This window comes from Dunckerocampus dactyliophorus, chromosome 14 (genome assembly GCF_027744805.1).
Source record: "Dunckerocampus dactyliophorus isolate RoL2022-P2 chromosome 14, RoL_Ddac_1.1, whole genome shotgun sequence".
Taxonomy (NCBI): domain Eukaryota; kingdom Metazoa; phylum Chordata; class Actinopteri; order Syngnathiformes; family Syngnathidae; genus Dunckerocampus; species Dunckerocampus dactyliophorus.
Genome location: NC_072832.1, coordinates 2,439,054 through 2,460,146, shown reverse-complemented (window position 1 = coordinate 2,460,146; position 21,093 = coordinate 2,439,054). Strand labels below are relative to the sequence as shown.

Below are 21,093 nucleotides of genomic sequence, written 5' to 3'. Positions count from 1 at the left end.
CCATCAGCGTTATGGGCCGAGCGATGTTGGTCAGCATCCAATACTGAGGGACGCAGCATCCTGCTGGATCAGGAGCAAAGCAGTATGTATACATGGAGCGTGAGCACTTCGCGATTCACCTTGAATCCACCCCAAGTGTATTTTCCTCAGCTTCCCCGGCCTTGATGAAGCTCCATCTGCCCTACCGCAACACATCCCGGTGGCCAATTAGATAACATAGAAAACATTTAACAGCAAAAAAATGCAGCCTTGCCAGTTGGAATTGCAAACCCACGGGGAGGAATGGTTAAACATGAAGTGCAATTAGGAATAATGATGCCCTCATCCTCGGCGTCTTTATCGTTAGGACATTCAGATGTTGGTCAAGAGCTGCAAAAGGTCTCCTGAATTACAAATACTCAACTAGAAAGTCGGGAGGCGTGCTCATCACTAGTGGAAATAAAGATGGGATTGAATCTGCATAAACAGACCGATTCTGAACACAAGACAGCCCAGAATGTTAAGCAAGCTCTCTTTTTCAAGACCCATTGTTGGGCAAATACAGTCTATAAGGCAAAGTGTGTGTCACGGCTTTATCTCCCAGAGTCTTGCTCCAGTGAGTGACTGGAAGAAAAACTTGAAATGCAATTAAGAATAATGATGTCCTCATCCTTGATCTTCTTCTTATGAGGACACTTGGATGGGCTAAAGGGCTCTTGAAGAATAAAATATTCATCAAGAAAATTTAGAGGTGTTCTCATCTCTGTGGGAGCTAAAGATAAGATTTTATCCACCTAAACAGACCCTGATTTCATTCATATAAGCACTTTAACCTTCACCCACAGACAGATATAGCATTGGTTGTGCAATGGTTGGAGCAATGGAGGCCACAGCCAGCAGAGGCCCTGTTGATTCATTTTGTTTGCTTCCTAAAAACAATGGCATGAACAGCTGTGGCTGTAGGCAAACACCTAATGTAGTTTTTTTTAATTTTGAAATTAACTCCACCAGTATGACAGTAGCTGCATTTGACTTATCATGATCATGAGTGGTCAGCGTCCAGCAGCTTTATCTATCTCTGCATGCACTTTAAGCCTGTAAAACTCAAAAATATATTTTTTTAAAAGCTTGATTCGAATATTGAAGAAAAATTTCAATAAAATTGCAAATGAAAGAACTTTAAAAAAACATTATAGTTAGTTATATACAATAATAAATAACTTTAACTGACAAAAAATGGTCACATTATTCAGGAACTTATAAAAAACAAAAAAATATTTTAGTAATTTGTAGTTGAAAAAAATATTGGCCAGTATTATATTTATATAGTATTTGAATAATCTTTCATGATTAAACTTTTTGATCACACAACTTAAAAAAAATGGGGATGGCCGATATTGGCTTTTTTGCCGTTATTTAATATGCCGATATTCTCCAACTCTCAATTTCCGATATCAGCCGATACCGATATGTGTAACATCACATATCTCCTGTCGTGGAACACATATGTGTTGTGAAGCTAATGGATAAAAGCATCAGCAGTTAGCTTCTCAACGTGGATGTAAACAACTTTATACAACTCGCGTAAGCAAACATTTGAGAAATACTTGCTAGCGGGCACGGCAAAGCGTGGCTCGAGGAACTCCACAAGTTTGGTGAATCCGGCAGCAGTGCATTGTCTGCCCGTGGAGTCTCCTACGGATAGTACCGCGTCTGCCTGCCTTTTTTTGGGGCATTTTTTTACAGTCCCGCTACCCTCCTCACCATTAGTGGTGTTTTGACAACCCACCCCAAACGCGGTTAAGCAAAGCGTCGGCTCCAGTATGTGCTGCGTGTGAACTGTCACGGCGAGCGGACTCGCTGCTGCACGCACACGGGGCTTCAGAGGGGCTTCAAACACGCCCGCAAATGTTGCTCGGTTTGAATTTAAAGATGTCCGCCTTTTCCTGGTACTACATGAGGCATCATATTCGCAGAAAAATCAGCAATGTTGCTTGTCACAATTTTGCGACTTTAGCGCTTAAAGGGCTATATCAGTTTTCATCATAGGGAAACAAACCCTGCTACCAATATTGACCAAAATTACATTTTTATGCTAATATCGGGCCGATAATATCGGTGGGCCGAGATGATCGCACCTCCTTAGGTTTTACGGTATAATAATTAAGGTTCCCAAGCAACAATATTAATTCTACATTTATATCTGTATCCATACATTGCTAGAAATAAGTAGCAAAAAGGTCATAATGTGAACGTTTACAGCAGTAAATTAAAAAATGCAGCAGTTTAAACAAGCCAGGACGTATGGTCCACCAACAAAGCTGCAGTCAATCCAACTTTCTATCAATGAAACAAGCCGTGCCACTCACTGACCGCCCATAGATTTTTGTCTCGATTTCTTGTCTGGAACTGAGATTACTGCTTGTATTGCTTAGCGTGGGCATTTGTCTCCTTTTCCCCCCCACCATGTGTCTAGCAATGCTGGCAGGCCAATAAGAGGAGCTGTTATAATCCTGGCGTTCAGCCTCTAAGTGATTATACTGCTGCACCTGCATCTCCAGGATATGGTGGGAATTCTTTGTGCCGCCATCCCCCGATGGCCTTTCTTGATCAACATAATGCAGAAGTCAATGGCTGATGAATTTGTCCTTGTGAAGATGATGCAGCAGAGGTGAAGGATAAACACTATTCGCTATTTCCAGCTCGGCCGGTGACAACGTGTTCCGATTCGCAGCTGCTCACCACCACCAAGACTAATATTCAGTGTATGCCCAAACAGCGCCAAACCATCTGCGCTTCTAATCTGGAAAACAAATGTCTTTGCATTGTCAGCCATGTGCCAATGTGAGATTCTGGCCAAAGTCCATAAAAGACTGCGTAGAGCGTCCACTACGAATCCTCTCTCTTTGGAATGACATCCCTGTAAAGTTGTACAATTCAGATGGCAACCCCCATAAATCCTGAAAAGTCACCTTCGTTCATCTAAAGCAGAGGTGTCGCATTCAACACCGAGTGGCCAGACCTGACGTGATCGTGTCATTTTTTTCAAGACCCATCTTTCTTGCTACAGGCATTTGTACTGCATGCAGTTGCAGTTCACTTTTAACTCAGTATTTTTGATGGATTTCAAGAAGTTCTTGTTACCAAAACCCGTTTTAAAATAAACTGTACAGTAATTGTACAGTAATCCCTCGTTTATTGCAATTAATTGGTTCCAGACCCGACCGTGATAATGAATTTCTGTGAAACAGGATTCCGTACGTATAAATGGAATATTTTCATAGTTAGAGCATAGAAAACCTGTTGACAACCTTCTAAATGTTTTTTTTTAAACAAAAATATTTTAAACATTGACCCTCGTATTACCCAATATAGTAGACATTATAAGCCATTTAAAGGGGACCTATTATGCTTTTCCTCATTTCTGACCTATAAATGTTGTTACAATGTTGTATTCTCGTGTTAAACAGTGCCAACGCATCAGATAATGAGGTTTGCACATTTGGAAGTGAGCCCTGAAAGCAGTTTTGGACGGCTCTGCACGCTGTGTTTTACAGAGTTATTTTGACGTCAACACAACCCGGACTTCCTTATATGGGCATGCCCAGGCACACTCTGCAGGCCTGCACTCCCCCTGCTCTGCTTCGCTCTGCTCTGTTCACTGTGTTAGCACATATGGCTCCCAGGAAATGTTAGTTCAGGTGTACCGAAAGAGGCAAGCATCAGGCAGAAGTGGTTGGAGTTGCTGATTCCCGGCCAGCAAGAGAAAAATGCTCATCTGTCAATGGCACTTAGCATGGGACTGTTTCGTGAACATGGGCCAATATGAAGCTGGACAATCAGTCAAACTGTTGCTGAAGTCTGACGCCTTTCCAACGTTTCTTGGTCGTTTTGAAGAGTCAGAAGAGCAAACTGTAAGTAACAATTTAGCAGTGTCCTAACTGTGTTTATTTTGTGTACACGGACATCAGCGGTTGTCTGTGTAGTATTATAGAGGGTGCATTCAGCGAGCGGAGGGGGTCTGTCCAATCACAGGGTAGTGGACTCGGCGGAGGGTGTACCTGGTGGAGTAAATTACACAGACCGTTTGGGCAGTAGGCAGGAAACCCAAGGAAACACTACGGGAAGAGTCTGCAGAGTCTGGAAGATCCAGAAAGCTTTGAGGTTATCTTGTGTAGCTGCTCTATAGGAGTCCAGAACTAAATACGATGGCTCGAAAATGAGTATAAGGTATAAGGTCTGCTTTCAGACATAAACAAGACTCGAGCTTGAGGTGGACAGGAAGTGACGTCAGGGGTTCACAGTTGAGTTTTAGCCAGCTGTGGGTTCCAGGCGCAACAGCAACCTGTATTTTTATTAGAGATTATTGTGTCTGTTGTAAGGTAATTCAAACCTGCAATAAAAGCCTGTTGTTCCGGCAATCAAGTCTGGTGGTTATGTGTCTCACGTAACATTATAGTAACATTATAGACACCTAGTGACCAGAATAGAATATTACATATCATTCTTATTGCATATATATTTTAGTTCATTTAGCTATTTTATGCTTGAAAATACTTAATTTAGGCAAAAAATATGTAAAATTTGCCTCAATATGCATATTTTTTGTAATATTAAGCTGCATTCAACCACAAAACAGCATGTTATTGTAAACCGACTGTTTGGAGCTGGGAAAACGGGTATACTTGTGGATATTTAATACATAGTTGTCTCCTCACCTACAGTAGTAGCATGGCCAATTGTTTCCCTGCCATGCAGCCTGATCCTCTGCTTTTTATTGCTTTCTAAGAGTACGTTTTCATGGTGCCTTTTGCCAGCTCAAGACAAAGCTCAGCCGGCGCCTGCTGCTCTCTCTTTCGTTGTACTTTGTGTGACTATTATTAAGGAGACTATAACTGTTTTTCAGCCTCATGCCTCTGCATCTGGGGTCCAGACCTACACAGCACATAACAAGCTTGCCATTATTTTCTTGCCTTGTGATCTGAAAGGTTTGCTGGTAAACAACAAAACAAAATAAAAAACCACCATGTCAATAATCAAATGCATGGGCATTATGTAATGATACAGTACATACATTTACAGTGTATAGTTTCACGGTTACAAGTGGTCCTCTGAACTCTTTTCTTTGAATTTTTACGTTTTTATGGCAGAGAGGAAAAATGTGCAGTAAACGTGTCTCTGTCCTGGCTGCTCAGTACAACATGGCTAAGTGTACACGGCAAACTGTGTTTCGTCTTTTTACAGACTCGTGTCCTCATAGTCATGAGTGAGTACACAATGTATTCCAAGTGTGTAGTAAAGCGGCCAACTCCTTTTCACACTTGCATTCTTTTTTACCTGGCATCCCTCATCAAAAGGGTGAGAGTGGTTTGATTTTATTTTGGTGAAGTGCAGCAGTTAACTTCTTTTTACACTTGTATGACAGTTAAGACTCTTAAAATGTTCATTAAAACATTACTTAGAGTTAATAAAGGTTTGGTGGAAAATTGATTCCCAAACAATACGGTTTCACTGTACTAAGAAAAAGTGTACTTTTGCATGAAGTTGCTCTTTAAGGTCCAAAAGTCACAACAACGATGCTGACGCATTAAAAAAGTGCTTGCAAAGGCTACGTGTCAAAAGAGCTTGTTGTGGTTGATGCATTGTTGGCTTTAAGGGAAGTACAATTAGAGAGTTTGATGGATAGCTGTGTAAGGCAGAGTGCACACAGTCAAATGTATTATTAATTGCAATGATGTAGGGCATTCTAATAGGGTTATACAGTATGCACAAATGGCGAAAATGGTACTATCTCGCAATGTTAAAGAATCCTTTAAAACATTTCTGGATCAAGACGGTGATCCAGATCACCCCCAAAATTTAATCAGTTCTCCCCTATCCCATTTCCGACAATTCCTGAAAATTTCATCCAAATCCATTCAGAACTTTTCAAGTTCTTTTGAAGACAAACAGACAAACGCAGGCAAAAACGTAACCGCCGCACTGTGCTTGCACTTTGCGCTGCCCTTGGCAGAGGTAATAGAATAAAATTTTAAAAAATCAATACAAATTATTATTATAAAGTAAATATATATATTTAAAACATTTTGTACTTATAGGTCTCAGCGTGTCTTGTTTGTTAGCAAACGGAATACAAGTCACAAGTGTGATGTCATGTGATATCATCCCCCTGGCTTGAAAAATACTGAGAGACTCGCAAGTCTGACTTCCAATTGACTCTGTGTGGTTATTTAAGTTTTTTCAGCAGTAAATGTTTCACATGACAATATTTCATTGGAGCCAAGGAGTGTAGGTTATTACAGTGAATGCTTTCACTTGATTCTCTTGTCTCACCTCCCACTGTCAGAACGTTATTTCACCCCCGTCGCATGAAATGTTATCGCTGCCTTTTTATCGCTGAAAATACATCTTCACCTCACACTGTGGTATTTTTTTTTTCATGAATCAGTACAGAAATTAGCATTAGTTTCTAAGAAGTGTAGCATGCATTTACGGCAGATTTTGGAGTGTGTCTTTGGGAATTTTTGGCTTGTAGTCTTAATTGTTGTCCATCCCAAAGGTGTTTGCTTTTAAGGTGCAGTTAAAGCTGCACTATGCAACAATTTGAAAAGTAATAGCTTCAAAATAATGTTGACAGTATGCTGACTTCTAAGGCAGAAAACAGCATGTTTGTGTTTGCCACCGTGACACCTACTTGGGTGATCCATAATATTTGGTGGACCAGCCAGGACACCCCTAGTGCTGTATTTGTGTGAATGCTAACATTACCGTGCAGACAAACGTTGCTGCACACTGAAATGACTGTTTATTCCAAGGTCAGTTGTGAGCATTCAGCATCTACATTACTGTAGTGGTCTCCAAACTTTTTCCCGCAAGGGCCACATGGTGAAAAAGGATGCAAGAGGCGCTTGGATATTTTGTAAGCATGTACCGTAATTTCCGGTCTATAAACTGCTACTTTTTTCTTAAACCTTGATCCCTGCGGCTTATAGAGCGGTGCGGCTAATTTATGGCTAAATTCTAATCTCGTAACGTCTCCTTTACTTCAGGAATACTACTAAGGTGTACCTAATAAATATACAAACATATAACAATATGAGTTTAAAATGGGGGAAAAAAACCAACTCTTTTAAAGTTTTCCCATAATGCATTGCGTCTGAGCAATGCATTCATTGGGGCGCTGCAATGGCGTCGGCCTCACTCTGGGCTCCTCTGGCTCCCTCTGGTGGACAGAGGCAACATTGCAGCGCCATCCATCCATCCATTTTCTATGCAGCTTGTCCTCCAGTGAAATGCTTTGCTCACACGAAATGCATTATGGGAAAACCTTAACATTTTTTTTTTTTTTTTTTCATTTTGAGTGTTACGTTGCTGTGTGATGAGTTTACTATTCTTTGTAAGACGACACCGTGAGTCACACTGTTGTATTGAGGAATGGCACCCTGCAATTTCCAATGGATTGACAAGCTCGTCGTGAGTTTTTTTCATAGCTCATGATTGGCTACTGCCAAGTTAAGAGCTGCCTGGTCCTCACGGACTCGTGGGTGTCACAATTACCCATTTTATGATGTGGACATGTGTGGTTTATAGCCAGTGGCAGCTTATGTATGTACAGATCTGGTTTTTCCTCTAAATTTAGTGGGTGCGGCTTATACACCGGAATTTACGGCAGATATTATACACTGTACGTGCGTGTCCTGCTTGTCGTATTTGATCTGCGTTTTTTACTTGAATCCACACGCCTGTCAACTGTCTGCTTTGAATGCTGGTTGCCAGAGTGATTGGCAACGGATTTATAATGTCAAGGAAATTATGCATTTTGATGCAGTATCAATTAGTATGGAGCCCAAGAGTGGGGCTGAAATGAATACCTGATGGTGTTAATGAGCCCACTCAAGATGAAGTGTCTTTAATCTGTTGTGAGTTTAAGCTTGGGGAAAACGACAAGCAGTTTTTGATATATACCATTTTCGTTATATCATTTTAGTTCAGCTTGTTTAATGGGGGGTTCATTTCGGACATTAAAGACGCTAAAACCAATCCAGTGGAGGTTGAGACGTGCTAACTTAAACCCCATCACATAGTGAAAAACAGCAAATATTAGACAAACCAATAAAAATGCCTATTTCTGATCCTCTAAACCAGTGGTTCTCAACCGAATTGTCTGCGGGGCCCATCATCGCCCCTCAAGCCGAGGTCGCCACCCGTCATATGGGCTCCTACGGGTGCACGTGTGACGTGCTGATTTTCGAACCATGGACTGGCCGCAGAGGTTTTTTGTCATGTGAAAAAAATTCTATGCTTTCAGGGCTCACTTCAAGTTGTAAGACAAACTAGACAAATTTACGCACTTCTTACGTCTTTGTGCGTCGTCTGTACGGCCAACGCGTGTCTTTCCTACGTTTTGCTGGTGTCAGGTGCACCACACATACGTTATTAGCGGGGCCGACTCAAGTTCAGGAATTTCGTACGTCCTCCATGCGTGTCGAGATCTTACTCCTTTATGGTCACCACAATTACGTTCTCCACGAACAAAATAAAAATGCTATTTGGGTCCGGTCGCGACCCACCAGTTCAGAATCACTGCACTAAACTAGTGGTTCTCAATTGGCGACCCAAGTTGCAGAAAACTTCCATTTCAAAGCTTTTAGTTGAAAGCAGTGTAAAACAGAACATACAGAAATAAAGAAAGTCAATTAGGACTTAAATAAGATACAAAATAATTTCTCTGTAACATTCAACACACACAAAATGCTCAACGCTAATTTATATTGAAAACCCAATGTACGTGCTAGCAGTTAGCATTAGCGATGCTAATGCAAATCCAAATATGACAGTTAACTAAATAGCTAAGATGCACATTCCACTTAAACAGCTGATACAGAATAAGCATAACATACTTACAGGCAAACACTTTCTAAGGCTCAGCAAGAGACAGGAGTGGCACATTCAACATCTTAGGCAGCGACTATTCAGACACATTGGTCTTCTACAACAGTGGGTTTCAAATAGCACATCTTTGTTTGCATTGTCGCCACTTGCACTTGCAAAACGTGCAGTTACGGTACACAACATCGTGCCTTGTCAAAGAGTGTGCAGTTTAATCAAGGTTGTATAACAGCTTCTGTCATCGTCATTATGTTGCTAGCGGGACAAAAGAACATTTTACTTGGCCAGGGATGTCCCTAAAACGTCTTTCACAGAGCAGTAGACTTATTATTCTGATAACTTCCCCCAAAATGACTCTAGGTTAATAAATATGGACAGGAATTTAGAGTTTAACCCATAGAGGCGCTATGAAAATGCATCACGGAGGAGGAGTAAGAGGAGGAGGACATGGCGGCTGGCTGTAATCAGGTGGAACTGATTGTTAATTAGACCACGGAGAGACAATGATGGACGCACAAAGCAGTCACATACAATTTACAGCAGAGTAGCGCCAACACATCACTACATAATGGCCTCACTCCATTAGGATGTTGTCCTTGCATTGTAAGTGTCGGACGTGGCGTACGGTCAATGCGTTCTTTCCTTCCGCCGGTAATTACTAATCATAATAGCCATCTTTCAAAATAGAAATAATCAGAAAAATCACCACAATGTCAGGAATGTTGCAGTAAATGTAATGTAGTGTTGTGTTATCAAGTGATGGCACATGCAAATGGTGCAGAGCAGTGTGAGTGCGGCAGGTGGGACACAGCACGACCATGTGTTGTTTACATACCTCCAAACCGACGACGGTCTTCTTTTTAAGCCGTAAAATCTTGCACCCTTGTCTAGGTACAGTCCATCACCTTTCTTTTTTGTGCGTTCCATGTGTTTCTCACGTTGTGTATATCTCTCTGGCAGCAGCAACCCTTATAAACAAACGCTATTGTTTTAAAAATGGCGCCCGCGGCCCACAATGCATTGCGTGATCACGTGCAAGTATCGCAAGATTTTGTCTTTGGCGCCTGATACAAAATGGCGCCGTAAATAAACCGCATGCCATGTTAGCAACATTTTAGCAAAAATTGTGAATGTTAACTGAAAAACACGTTAACCAGGGCGTTCGTTAACTGAGGTACTGTGTACTAGTAAACAATGCTGCTGTTATACAGTATAGTTGAAGTATAGTTGATCTTTGACATCGGTTTTGCTCTGTCTGTTGGTGCTTTGATTTCTGAAAATGTGAACAAACGTGTCGATCCGAAAGGCAGAGGTGTTTTATTTATTCTCCCTTTTGGAAATGACTCTGCTTTACAAAACAAAACAAATCCTCCCTGATTTGTGCAGACAACACTGGATTTCAACTGAGGCTCTCTGAAAAATGTGAGCTAACTTTTCCTCAGTGAGCCTTTCTTGCTTAACTCTCTACAAAAAAAAAAGAAAAAAAATCTTCTTAATATAAGCATTGCATCCAAATTGCATCATCTAGCCGGCGTCATCAAAATCAGTGTGAGCAGAAGTGAAAATCTGGTAATGATGCTCCAAACTTCTCCACATAATTAGCCATTACTTTTATTAGCAGGTTTATTTTTTTTCTAAGTCAGTCTGGATGTCTTCCAGTGTGAAATAACACCAACTGAAAAAATATGTGTGTGTTTATTTTGAAGTGCATGGTATACAACGAAATGGGTCATGTTGGTGAAAGTTCACAACACACACACAGATGTTTTATGACACCAATGTCCCAACATGTCGCCAATGCTGAAGCAGAGCTCACAGCGCAGAAGGCGATTAACCTGACAGCCCCCACGGTTTGAGCTTGATTCCCAAATCCAAGGAGGCTCACAAAGGGCAGTCGCCGTCCTAGAACAAGACTGGGACTGTTTAGTTTGTCACATAAACAAATAGAGGACATACAGACGTGTACATTGCGCTAGACTGACAATCAGCTAGTGTTCATCAACATGTTGTCCAGTTCTGATGAAACTGCTGCCATTGTTACAAATTTGACTAACCACAGCTGTAGTGTAGGAATATCCTACAGTATATGGAGCACAGACGTTCACTGCCTGCTGCGTAGACTCTCCAAAGCGACAGCAACAACGAAACAGTGGAGTGGACTTGTTATTGATATGGAAAGGTTGCGACTACGTTGGTTTTTATTTTTTGGTACTGTTTCATTTACTTCTTGTATTTAGTGTTTTATTCATGTATTTTGTGTCCTTCATGTGGTCTGTGTAGTGTGAGTGACTTTTAATTTAGGTACCATTTAGGTGTAAGATCCGACTTACACCAAAACATGACTTACATCACACTCTGGGAACGGAACTCCTACGTTACCGTGGGACCACCTGTATATTACAAATGATCTTTTTCACTTTCATTTGCAGCACATGACAAAGTGGAAATGAAGAAAACAACTCTTTGATCACATGATCATTTATGAACAAGTACAGTGGGGTGAAAAAGTGTCTGCCCCCTTCCTGATTTCTTTTTTCTTTTACATGTTTGTCACACTTAGATGTTTCAGATCATCAAACAAATTAAAAAATGTGAAATATTAGTCAATGACAACACAGCTGAACGTAAAATGCAGGTTAGAAATTAAAGTTTTAATTATTAAGAGAGAAAAAAAATCCAAACCGACATGGCCCTGTGTGGAAAAAAAGTGATTGAAAACATAACTTAACTGAGATTAATTGAGATCTAACAGTCTGGACAAGGTTATAAAGACATTTCTAAAGCTTTGGGACTCCAGCCAACCACAGTGAGAGCCATTATCCACAAATGGCGAAAACATGGAACAGTGGTGAACCTTCCCAGGAGTGGCCAGCCGACCAAAATGACCCCAAGAGCGCAGCCACGACTCATCCGAGAGGTCACAAAAGACCCCGAAACAACATCCGAAGAACTACAGGCCTCACTTACCTCAGTTAAGGTCAGTGATCATGACTCCACCATAAGAAAGACACTGGACAAAAATGGCCTGCATGGCAGAGTTCCAAGACCTAAACCACCACTGAAGAAAAAGAACATTGAGGCTCGTCTCAATTTTGCCAGAAAACATCTTGATGATCCCCAAGACCTTTGGGAAAATACTCTGTGGTCTGACGACACAAAAGTTGAACTTTTTGGAAGGTGTGTGTCAGAAAAAGAACATCATACAAACAGTAAAATACGGTGGTGGTAGTGTGATGGCCTGAGGCTGTTTTGCTGCTTCAGGACCTGGAAGACTTGCTGTGATAAATGCAACAATGAATTCTGCTGTCTAGCAAAAAATCCTGAAGGAGAATGTTGGGCCATCTGTTCATGACCTCAAGTTGAAGCCAACAATTCTGCAAAGATGAGTGGGACAAAATTCCTCCAGAGCGCTGTAAGAGACTCATTGCAAGTTATTAGCAATATTTACATTTGTTTGATGATCTGAAACATTTAAGTTTAACAAAAATGCAAAACAATTAAGAAATCAGGAAGTGTGCTGCACAGTGGTGGATTTGGGGATGAAGTCTTTGCGGGATCAGTGACATCACTTTCATCCATGATGAAGATATCAGGAAGGAGTGCTGTCATTCTGTGACAAAGTCCTGTACAAGGCAATCCATCAGCAAGCAGCATTGATCGCGATGATAAACAAGATGATGATGAGCCTGATTGAACACGCTAATCGCTGTATGGACATTCCATCTTACTTCCCCTTCTCTCATTTAGTTTGTCGGACCGGGTCGGGGAAGTTAATTAATATCCCTTTACATGATTTTATCACTGCCACACAGACACCTTCTTTACATGAGCAGACTTGGACCTCATCTAGACAACATGGTGAGTTAAAGTAGGCATATTCAGAGACTAAGATGAAAAGTTCCTAAAATAGAAACGTTTTGGCTGTGTTCACACGTGGTTTGATACTCAAAAAAAAACCCCAAACATGGTGCGGTTCACACTGGTATTGCATGGGACCAGTAAAGAACTTACGCATAGTAAGGACGTGATTGGGCAGCTGCTGTGACATATTACATAATAATAATAATCATAATCATAATACATTCTATTTAGAAGCGCTTTTCTAAAAACTTACTGGCACTTTACAATAAAGAAAGCAAATGAGTAAAACAAAAAGCAGTACAACAGAGCATTAAAATACAGAAAATGTCAATGACTGAATGTGAGGATTAAACATTGAAAGCCAGTTGAAATACTGTAGGTGGCTTTAGCACGGGTTTTGAAGGTGGACAGGTCAGTGCAGTGCGGGGAGGGTGTTCCAGAGGAAGGGGCCAACAAAACTCAGTGCTCTGTCCTCCAGGTTCGTTGCTTGGCCATCGAGGGTGGCGACAGGAAATTGACGTCAAATGAGCAAAGGGGACGGTTTGGGGAGTGAAGGTCAGTGAAGAAGGAGGAAGCCAGGTTGTGTAGTGCTTTAAAAGTGAGTACAAGGATTTTGAATGGCTTGACGTAACTCAAATATTCCCAAACAAAATGTCATCTGCTGCGTTGAATAAGTCATTTGTTTTTATCGAGTCAAACCTTGGTTTTCACATGCCCCAGTTTACGTATGACTCGGTTTTAGTCAAAATGTTTTGCTAAAATGTTGCCTAGTTTACGTACACTATCTTATTTTTAATATTAATATTGTAGTCATTTGCAAGTTTGCATTATGTTCAGTTTGTCCTTGAGGAATCTCCGTAGTCAGGAAGTACTGTGGCTACTGCCATTGGGATGCCTTGCCTTTTGTTGCGCCGTACCAAATGTTTGCCTTAATCATCTGTTTAAGTGGACTGTACCTTTAAATGTCTAATTAGTTGTCATACAGTGGAACCTCAGTTAGCGTCCGTTATCTGTTTTTCAGTTAACTTTGTAAATTTATGCCACAATTTTGCCTCGGTTTGCGTTCATTCTCCAGGTAGCATACAATATGGCGGCCATCTTGTCAGGCTACTAAACAACTGTGTTGTTAATGTATTTTTAATCACAAAACGTCCTACCTTTTTAGCATCATGTTAGCCAGCTACACAAAATGGCAACCGCAACCGGAGGTTACATCGCCTGTCTATGATATCATCTGCGTTTTTATGGTTTTATGGTTATATAGCAATTTGAAACGCATATAAATGACGAATGATAGGGATAAATGTACATTTAAGGTTACTGTTACCTTTATTGACGACGTGACTGTTCCCAAAGACACAATGAGGCAGCGAGATCAACCACCACCACCTTCCTGTTTTTAGTCATCTTAAATGAAGATAAAAGTCACCTTAAATGTCCATTTATCCCTTTCATTCATCACTTATATGTATTTACATGCATTTCCATTTGTTTTCTGGATGTCAGACTATTATTGTAAAACTAAAAAACTTATTTTGTATTAACATTTTTGGCTTTCTGGAACGGATTAAATGGATTTACATTATTTCTTAGGGGAAGAATTGATTCGGTTAACATCCGTTTCGGTTAGAGTTTGACATTCTGGAATGAATGAATGACTATTGTGACCAAGGTTCCACTGCATTTGGAAGTGCCATGTAAATCGGCAACGCTAATCGGTAGCACATATATGAGATTTCCCATGTAAATTAGCATGGAGATAGCGCATTTCTTTTAATGCATTTTGTTTATTTTGAATGTCACCAAGAATTATGTAAGTCTTAATTGACATGCTTTATTTCTGACTGCTCAGTTTTATGGTCCATCAAAGTAAACTCTGAAATGGAGCTCAACTGGAGTCTTTACTGAGAACCTGTTATCTGTCTGCTGACCTAGCAAGTCGTTAGCGGGACGCAGAGGAGCAACACTGATAGTGACAGTCACCCCCCTGCCCCTTGTGCCCCCGCTGACACCTTGTTCCGTCCCTCAGGGGGCTATTTGAGAAGCACTCCCTTCGTCATTGCAGCTATGAGAATGTTTCATTGTGTTTACATACTTAACATTAGCTATGGTTAGCGTATTTTTACACGCAATTTTAAGGAAGTCTCATAGCATAAGGCTCTATGAAAGCTGTTTTATTTTTTTCAAATTCTGTTTTTTACCTTTTACACTTATTTTACCAACACAGAGTGTGTATATTTGTGACAGTAAATAAAATGTCTTTCAATTAAATGCAAAAATCCTTGCATTTATTGATGCAATAAATCACTGGACAATTTTTGCCAGTAATTCAGAAAACGTAAGGAAGACGTTGCCACCGATGCAATTCCAATTGTAATTTTTTTATGACACCCTTATTTTGCCTACACAATTAGACAGGAGTGTGCTGTGTGTGTTGAGAGTGTCTGTTGACAGTTAAGACGAATAAACGTGCCTCTCGTCCTTATTTCACTCAGCGGGCATCGTAAAACACAACACGGTATTAACACACACAGTCGCGCTAGCATGCTAAACTAAGCTAACCCAGCTAGCTTCCATTCAGGTCAGGTTCCATTTCAGGTCACCGTTTCAACATGTTTAGTTTGGGATGAGGCGGGTTGGCGTTTGGGATGAGATTCCACCACGACTGAGCGGCCCGCTGGGGAAATACTTCCCCACACAAACATTCCTTCTCCTCATGATGACAGCAGGGAAAATGTCAGTTTTCGCGAGATTCTGTTTTTATTGGCCAATTCCGTGATTCTGTTAACACAGAAATGATAGGGCCTGCATAGGTGCCACAAGTGTGTATTGAAAGTATGTTGTCCAAAATCTAACCTTGATGCTGGAATTTAGACTGTTTAAAAATGCTTTTAGGAAGCCCTGCTGGGAATACGCTGTTTTGTGTGTCTGGAACTTTAACGCCAATTATCTGTGTTGACACGTGTGTGTCTCTCCACTTGTGCACAGTGTGACGCTGCACTTGTCCAGCATAATGGCTGCCATACCTCACATACAACAACGCAACATTAAAGTGGAAGAGGAACACTAACATTGCGCTCACATTTTAACAGCAACGTCATGCTAGGTTAGTCTGTTTGCTGAAGACAAACAAAATGATAGAATGACAGCGCTCACATCTGTTTCTGACTGATGGACAGGTGGCAGAGCTCCAGGCTGCATTTGAACTCATTCAATCCCAGACATTTTTCATTGTGTTCTGTAAACATGGAAACTGTCAAAAGAAAGATTAGACTCCCGACTTTTATCGGAAAAAAAATCTTTATTTCTACCTGTTTCCGTTCTTGAGAGATCAGCAGTGGAACATACAAGTCGGTAAGTTCCAGGAAAACATCACTTCCCAACAAGAAAAAGGAGAACAAATGTTTTTTGTGAAAAGATGCATTTCAAGCATAACTTATATATTTTGTATTTGTGACAGCTCAAATATCTAAACAACGATACCACAACATAAACAACACAAAAAAAGGCTTCTTTTATGTCAAAATAACATTTTATTTACAACTTTCACATTTGGAACTAAACTGTGTATGCGCATGTGTGCATGCGTTAAAATGTCCCTAAAATGCGTAACCTTCTGCACGCTACACACCTCCACGCTCTTCCACGTCCTCCTTGCTGTCGGGTGTGTTTCCACATGCAAATGAGCCATGGCGAGTTCTGATCAAATGCACTTCTGCCACCTTGTGGCCGTTTTCATGGCTCTAAAAGTGGCGTCTATTAGTGTGCAGTTGTGTCATCACCTCTTTATGCCTCTCGCACAAAAAACCATAAAAGACGTCTTTAGGATCGGGTGTTCGTCTTTATAAAAACGTATGAATACGTCTTTGGTATTTATGACTGAGACTAGCTATATATATGACTAGCTGACTAGCTATAGCTTGTATAGCTTGCTTGTTGTCCAGTATGTGTTTGACATCTTGTGAATGACTTTTTCCACAAGGTCACCTTCATTTTATGATGAAACGTTACGGTTGCACCTCATAATCTCTCTGGTGGGGAAATGTGGTTAATGTCGTCGGTTTTTGATCTGGTTCTTTAGTTTAGTAAACCTGAAGGCAACACTGGGCGTGAAAGCCAGTCGGCGTGTGATGAGACCGCAGATCTTGCAGCCATTTAGTTTACATATAAAAGGCTTTTGCCATCATCAGTGTATGTTGGCAGATTGAAGATCAGCGACATCAAAAGTGAATTTGTTTTTTTTTTCCTAAATAGCAGTACTATGCCTACAGCTATTGTTTTATGGCTCTGGCAGCCACAAGGGAGGCTGATGTGCTGCTTTTAACGTGTGATTCTACTGAGCCTGAGGCATGATGACACTTACTGCAGTGTTTCACTGGATGGAGGAAGACGGACAAGTCGAACTGTACGTCTGCTAACTATATCACGGTCGGCCACGCACGAGGCTGACAATTTGTCAAAACATGCGCCCCTGCTGTTTTTCTGAGAAATACGCCACTTGGTGTCACCGTTATGAAACCCCAAGGTTTCACCCCCATAACACTAACTGACTGACTTGAAATTTCTCGCACAGATCAATGCAAAACAAATCACTGTAACTTTAGGGTGTTTAACCAAATGACCACCAAATTTTGTACACAATTTGAGCAAGGCTGCTTGAAAAACATGGCCGCCATCAGGGAAAACGTCTTTCCGGGGGCACGACTAGCAACTACGGTGGTCCGTCACGATATCTATTGTGCCTCACCATATGGCTGATTTAAAAGATGTATTAGTGAATAAATTGTTTCGTGGTTGACAAATGCCTATTTTTAGTCAAAAACACTGGAAGACAAGTCATTGCATTCTGGTCACTAGGGGTCAGTAATGTCCTATTGCTGAGACATCAACTTACTTTACTTCACCTTCACGCTGCATGGAGTCCGACAAGATGAGTGAAAGAAAGTTCTCCCATTTGGTGTGGAAGTGGTAAGTTTTGGCTTCATGCTCTGTCCTTCTTCCTCACTCTGCTTGAAACCCTTTCTTACTGTAAGTTTAGAATACATAAACTGGAGGCTAACTAGTTAGCTCGGTAAAGAAAGAATAGTAGGTGTGTGAAGGTGACTATAGGGGTGTTATTTCACGTCTGCGGGGCTCTAATAGTGGTAGAAATTGTATTTAAAAAGTCATAAGCAGGTTTTCTATGCTCTAACTACGAAAATATTCCATTTATTAATATCGAATCCTGCTTTGAGGAATTTCACTTATTGCGGTCGGGTCTGAAACCAGTTAACCGCAATAAACGAGGGACGACTTTATTTGGTTATAAATCAAAAACTGCAAGACGAGTGCCACAATTAGCACTGAAACATGTTTTGTTTTTAAATGTTTTGGTACCAGTTAACTCTGCATCTCCATTATGTGCCTTCAGCAAAAAGAAGCAATAAAAAACACATTTCCCAAAGTGTGCTTTAGCATCTAAAAGCAGAGGGACTTTGTCATAAAAGTCTCATGAAATTGTGGTTATGATTGAAGATTTAATAGATGCCGCAGACCACAGATGGGTTTTAATGGAGCCGTGTGGAAAGTCAAAGGAGGTCATAACATGAGCCATCAACCTTTTTCGAGCTTCGCAAATGTGCCAGTTAATCGGTCGATCAGCTCCGTTTGTAACCACGTCACATCCAAGTTAGATTAAACAAACACGGATCATTCCTTTCCTGGTCGAGAACAAAGACGGAAAAAAAAACAAAAAAAACACGCCTCTTGCGCAATAAAAGCACGTGATTAGCTTCCATGTTTGAGTTGGCCGCAAAAGTCACCCGTCATAAATGACATCACGTAGACAAACGAAGTGCATCTATTAATCTGACACATCCCGGATTTAATTTCCTGGTTCTTTGTGTGCGTCTCTTATTGATCTTGGTACCTTTTAAGTCAATTGTGAAGTCGTCAGGCCATTTGACAGAAGAAGTGATTAAGTAAGTTAATGAAGCGTTGTGTGCGCCCGAGCAGGACGTGTTCTCCTGTTATTGCTAAAATGGAGGTCAATATATGCTAAGTGATCTGAACAAAACATCTTAGCTCTGGGTTACCAGCCACAAAGCAAATGAATGTAATATCTAATCATGTATCTCATTAATATTCGCTTCACTTTATTTTTAGAATGTGCCCAGGAACAATAAAAAACGATCCGTGGGCCGCAAATGGCCCCCAAGAGTTGATAATTGCTTCTAAATCTTTAATTAGTGTCCCGATATGAGTGAAGTATTGGTATTTTAATTTTAAATGTATTATTCAGTCATTAATCTATTTTCTATATTTGTATTTTTAAAAATAAAAATGTAAAAAAAATATTTTAATATGTTTAATTTAAATAATAAAATAATAAATGCAAAATTTGATTAAATGTTTTATAAAATATTTTTAAAAATTATATAGTCAATAAATAAATTTAATAAATAGTCAATATAATTCTTCTTTATAAATCACATATTAGTATACATTTTTATTTGATTCATTTCTTATTTTCTGGAAATTATTGTTGAAGACATGAATTTGCTATGATTTGCTTTTTTTTCCCAGAACTTTTGGAGGTGAAATTGTTCATTTACTATTTCCATTAAAAACACATTATAAATAGTCCAAAACAATGTTGCAATAAAATACAATACTGAAGGTATTCTTCTATTAAAAAAACAAACGTTATCAATAGCCAAAATAGGCAAATGTTGCAGTAACATACAATACATTTACAACATTCAAAGATCAACAGCCAACTAGCCAAACACGTGTCCCAAATGTGCAAGGCTGCCATTTTAAGATTAAATGGAAATGCCAATAGTGTAACAAAGTGATGGAATGTTGCAGCTGATTTATTTAAAGGTGTGACAGTGATCCAGCATGTCCAAGGTGGCGCTCTCCGCCAGAGATCATAAGTGCCTACGAGACTAAGAGATGAGATAGAGCTGTGATCTGTTAGCGGTGACTGTCCTCGTGGACGACAACCCAGTGTGACATGAATTCCCGTCAAGCATAAAGCTGTGGAGTAATGGAATGATATCAGTCAAATCCAGGTCGCTTGGGAGGGTTTCACTTCCTTCTATATCCGTCTCAGCTCTTTCTCTCCGGCTGCCTTCCTGCAGACGCTGAAGTCACTTAAATAAGAGCAGATAAAGCCGTCAGAGCTGCAGGTATGGAGGATGGCTCCCTTTTGAAGCTTCATTTTTATTTCCAATTTGAAGGCTACAAAATGCGAGCGAGGTACTTACTTCGTGTTTATCTCTCCACACTAACTTTGGGTTGGAGTAATATACCGGCTCTCAGCTGTGTTTAAATAAGCTGAAGAGTTGCCTCAAAGCATCCTACGTCGCCGCTGACGGCCTGAAAGTGAGACGAGCGAGAGCCGCAAACGGGAGAAAAATAGTGTGATTGTCCAAAGTTGAGTGGCTCATTCCTGGCCTTGCATTGCATTGCTGTGGACATCATCCACTTCTCCTCAAATATCTATCTCCTACACCTGTGGATAAGTACTGACGTAGGAAATCATAAAAAATACACATTACTAGTCCAACCACTTTTCCATCCTATTGAATGAGGAAGTGTCTCCAAATTTTTGACTGGTGTTTAGTTTAGGAGGCATGAGTCCATTTTTTCTTTTTTTTTAATTTAGTCACAAACATACAGTGGTGCCTTGGTTAATGTCATTAATCTGTTCCAGAAGGTCCGACTCAAACCAAAACGCACTCTAACCAAGGCAAGTTTTCCCATAGAAAACTAGGAAAGCACTCGGAGTGCGCAGACCTCCGCCAATATTGTGAGTCACACCATAAATATTAGTTCTACATTTATTTTATGTACATATTTAGATTACTTGACCTTGAATACATCCCATGGAAGGGTTTGAATGACTTAAAGAATGCTAACAGTGTTAACATGCTAACACCTAGCATAATTGTGCTAAGTGTTTCTATAACTGCCTACCTTGCTAAAAATGTATAATTAGTATAATTTTGTTAGCATGCTAACACCTAACATGATGTCTGCGTAAGTTCGTATACATGAAAATCACAAAAAATGCGCTAGTATGCTTATGTTAGCATGCTGGCAAAGCTAACGAAAGCTAATGAAAAAAGCACTTATTCGTTGTATCACAGCACAAAATCATGACGTCACATGACACTTCCCGACTAAAAGTGAAGCCTCGGAAACGACTGAGCTGATGACGCCTGCGGGAGAAAGGCAGCGTGCACACCATGCGAGTCATGAGAAAGTGTGCTTTGCTTCTGTGAGAACCGTTTCTACGTCTGGGCCGCCCACGTGCTCTTCTAGTCGTGCTGTGTTGCATCGTCCCACTCTCTTCTCTTCTCTTCTCTTCGCCCGAGA

The 21,093-nt window shown here is 40.5% G+C and overlaps 1 protein-coding gene across 2 annotated transcripts in view; it reads left to right on the top strand.

Annotated features, from left to right (window-relative positions):
* Positions 1 to 21,093, top strand: part of chrm3a (cholinergic receptor, muscarinic 3a) — a 90,550-nt gene that overhangs the window by 49,123 nt on the left and 20,334 nt on the right. Inside the window, exon 1 of one of the 2 annotated variants that reach the window (XM_054799576.1) lies at positions 13,175 to 13,327. The exons of the other annotated variant lie outside the window; for it this stretch is intronic. The gene's annotated coding sequence lies outside the window, so the exon portion shown is untranslated. Of the gene's footprint in view, positions 1 to 13,174; positions 13,328 to 21,093 lie in introns of those variants that run through there. 2 annotated transcript variants of the gene reach the window in all.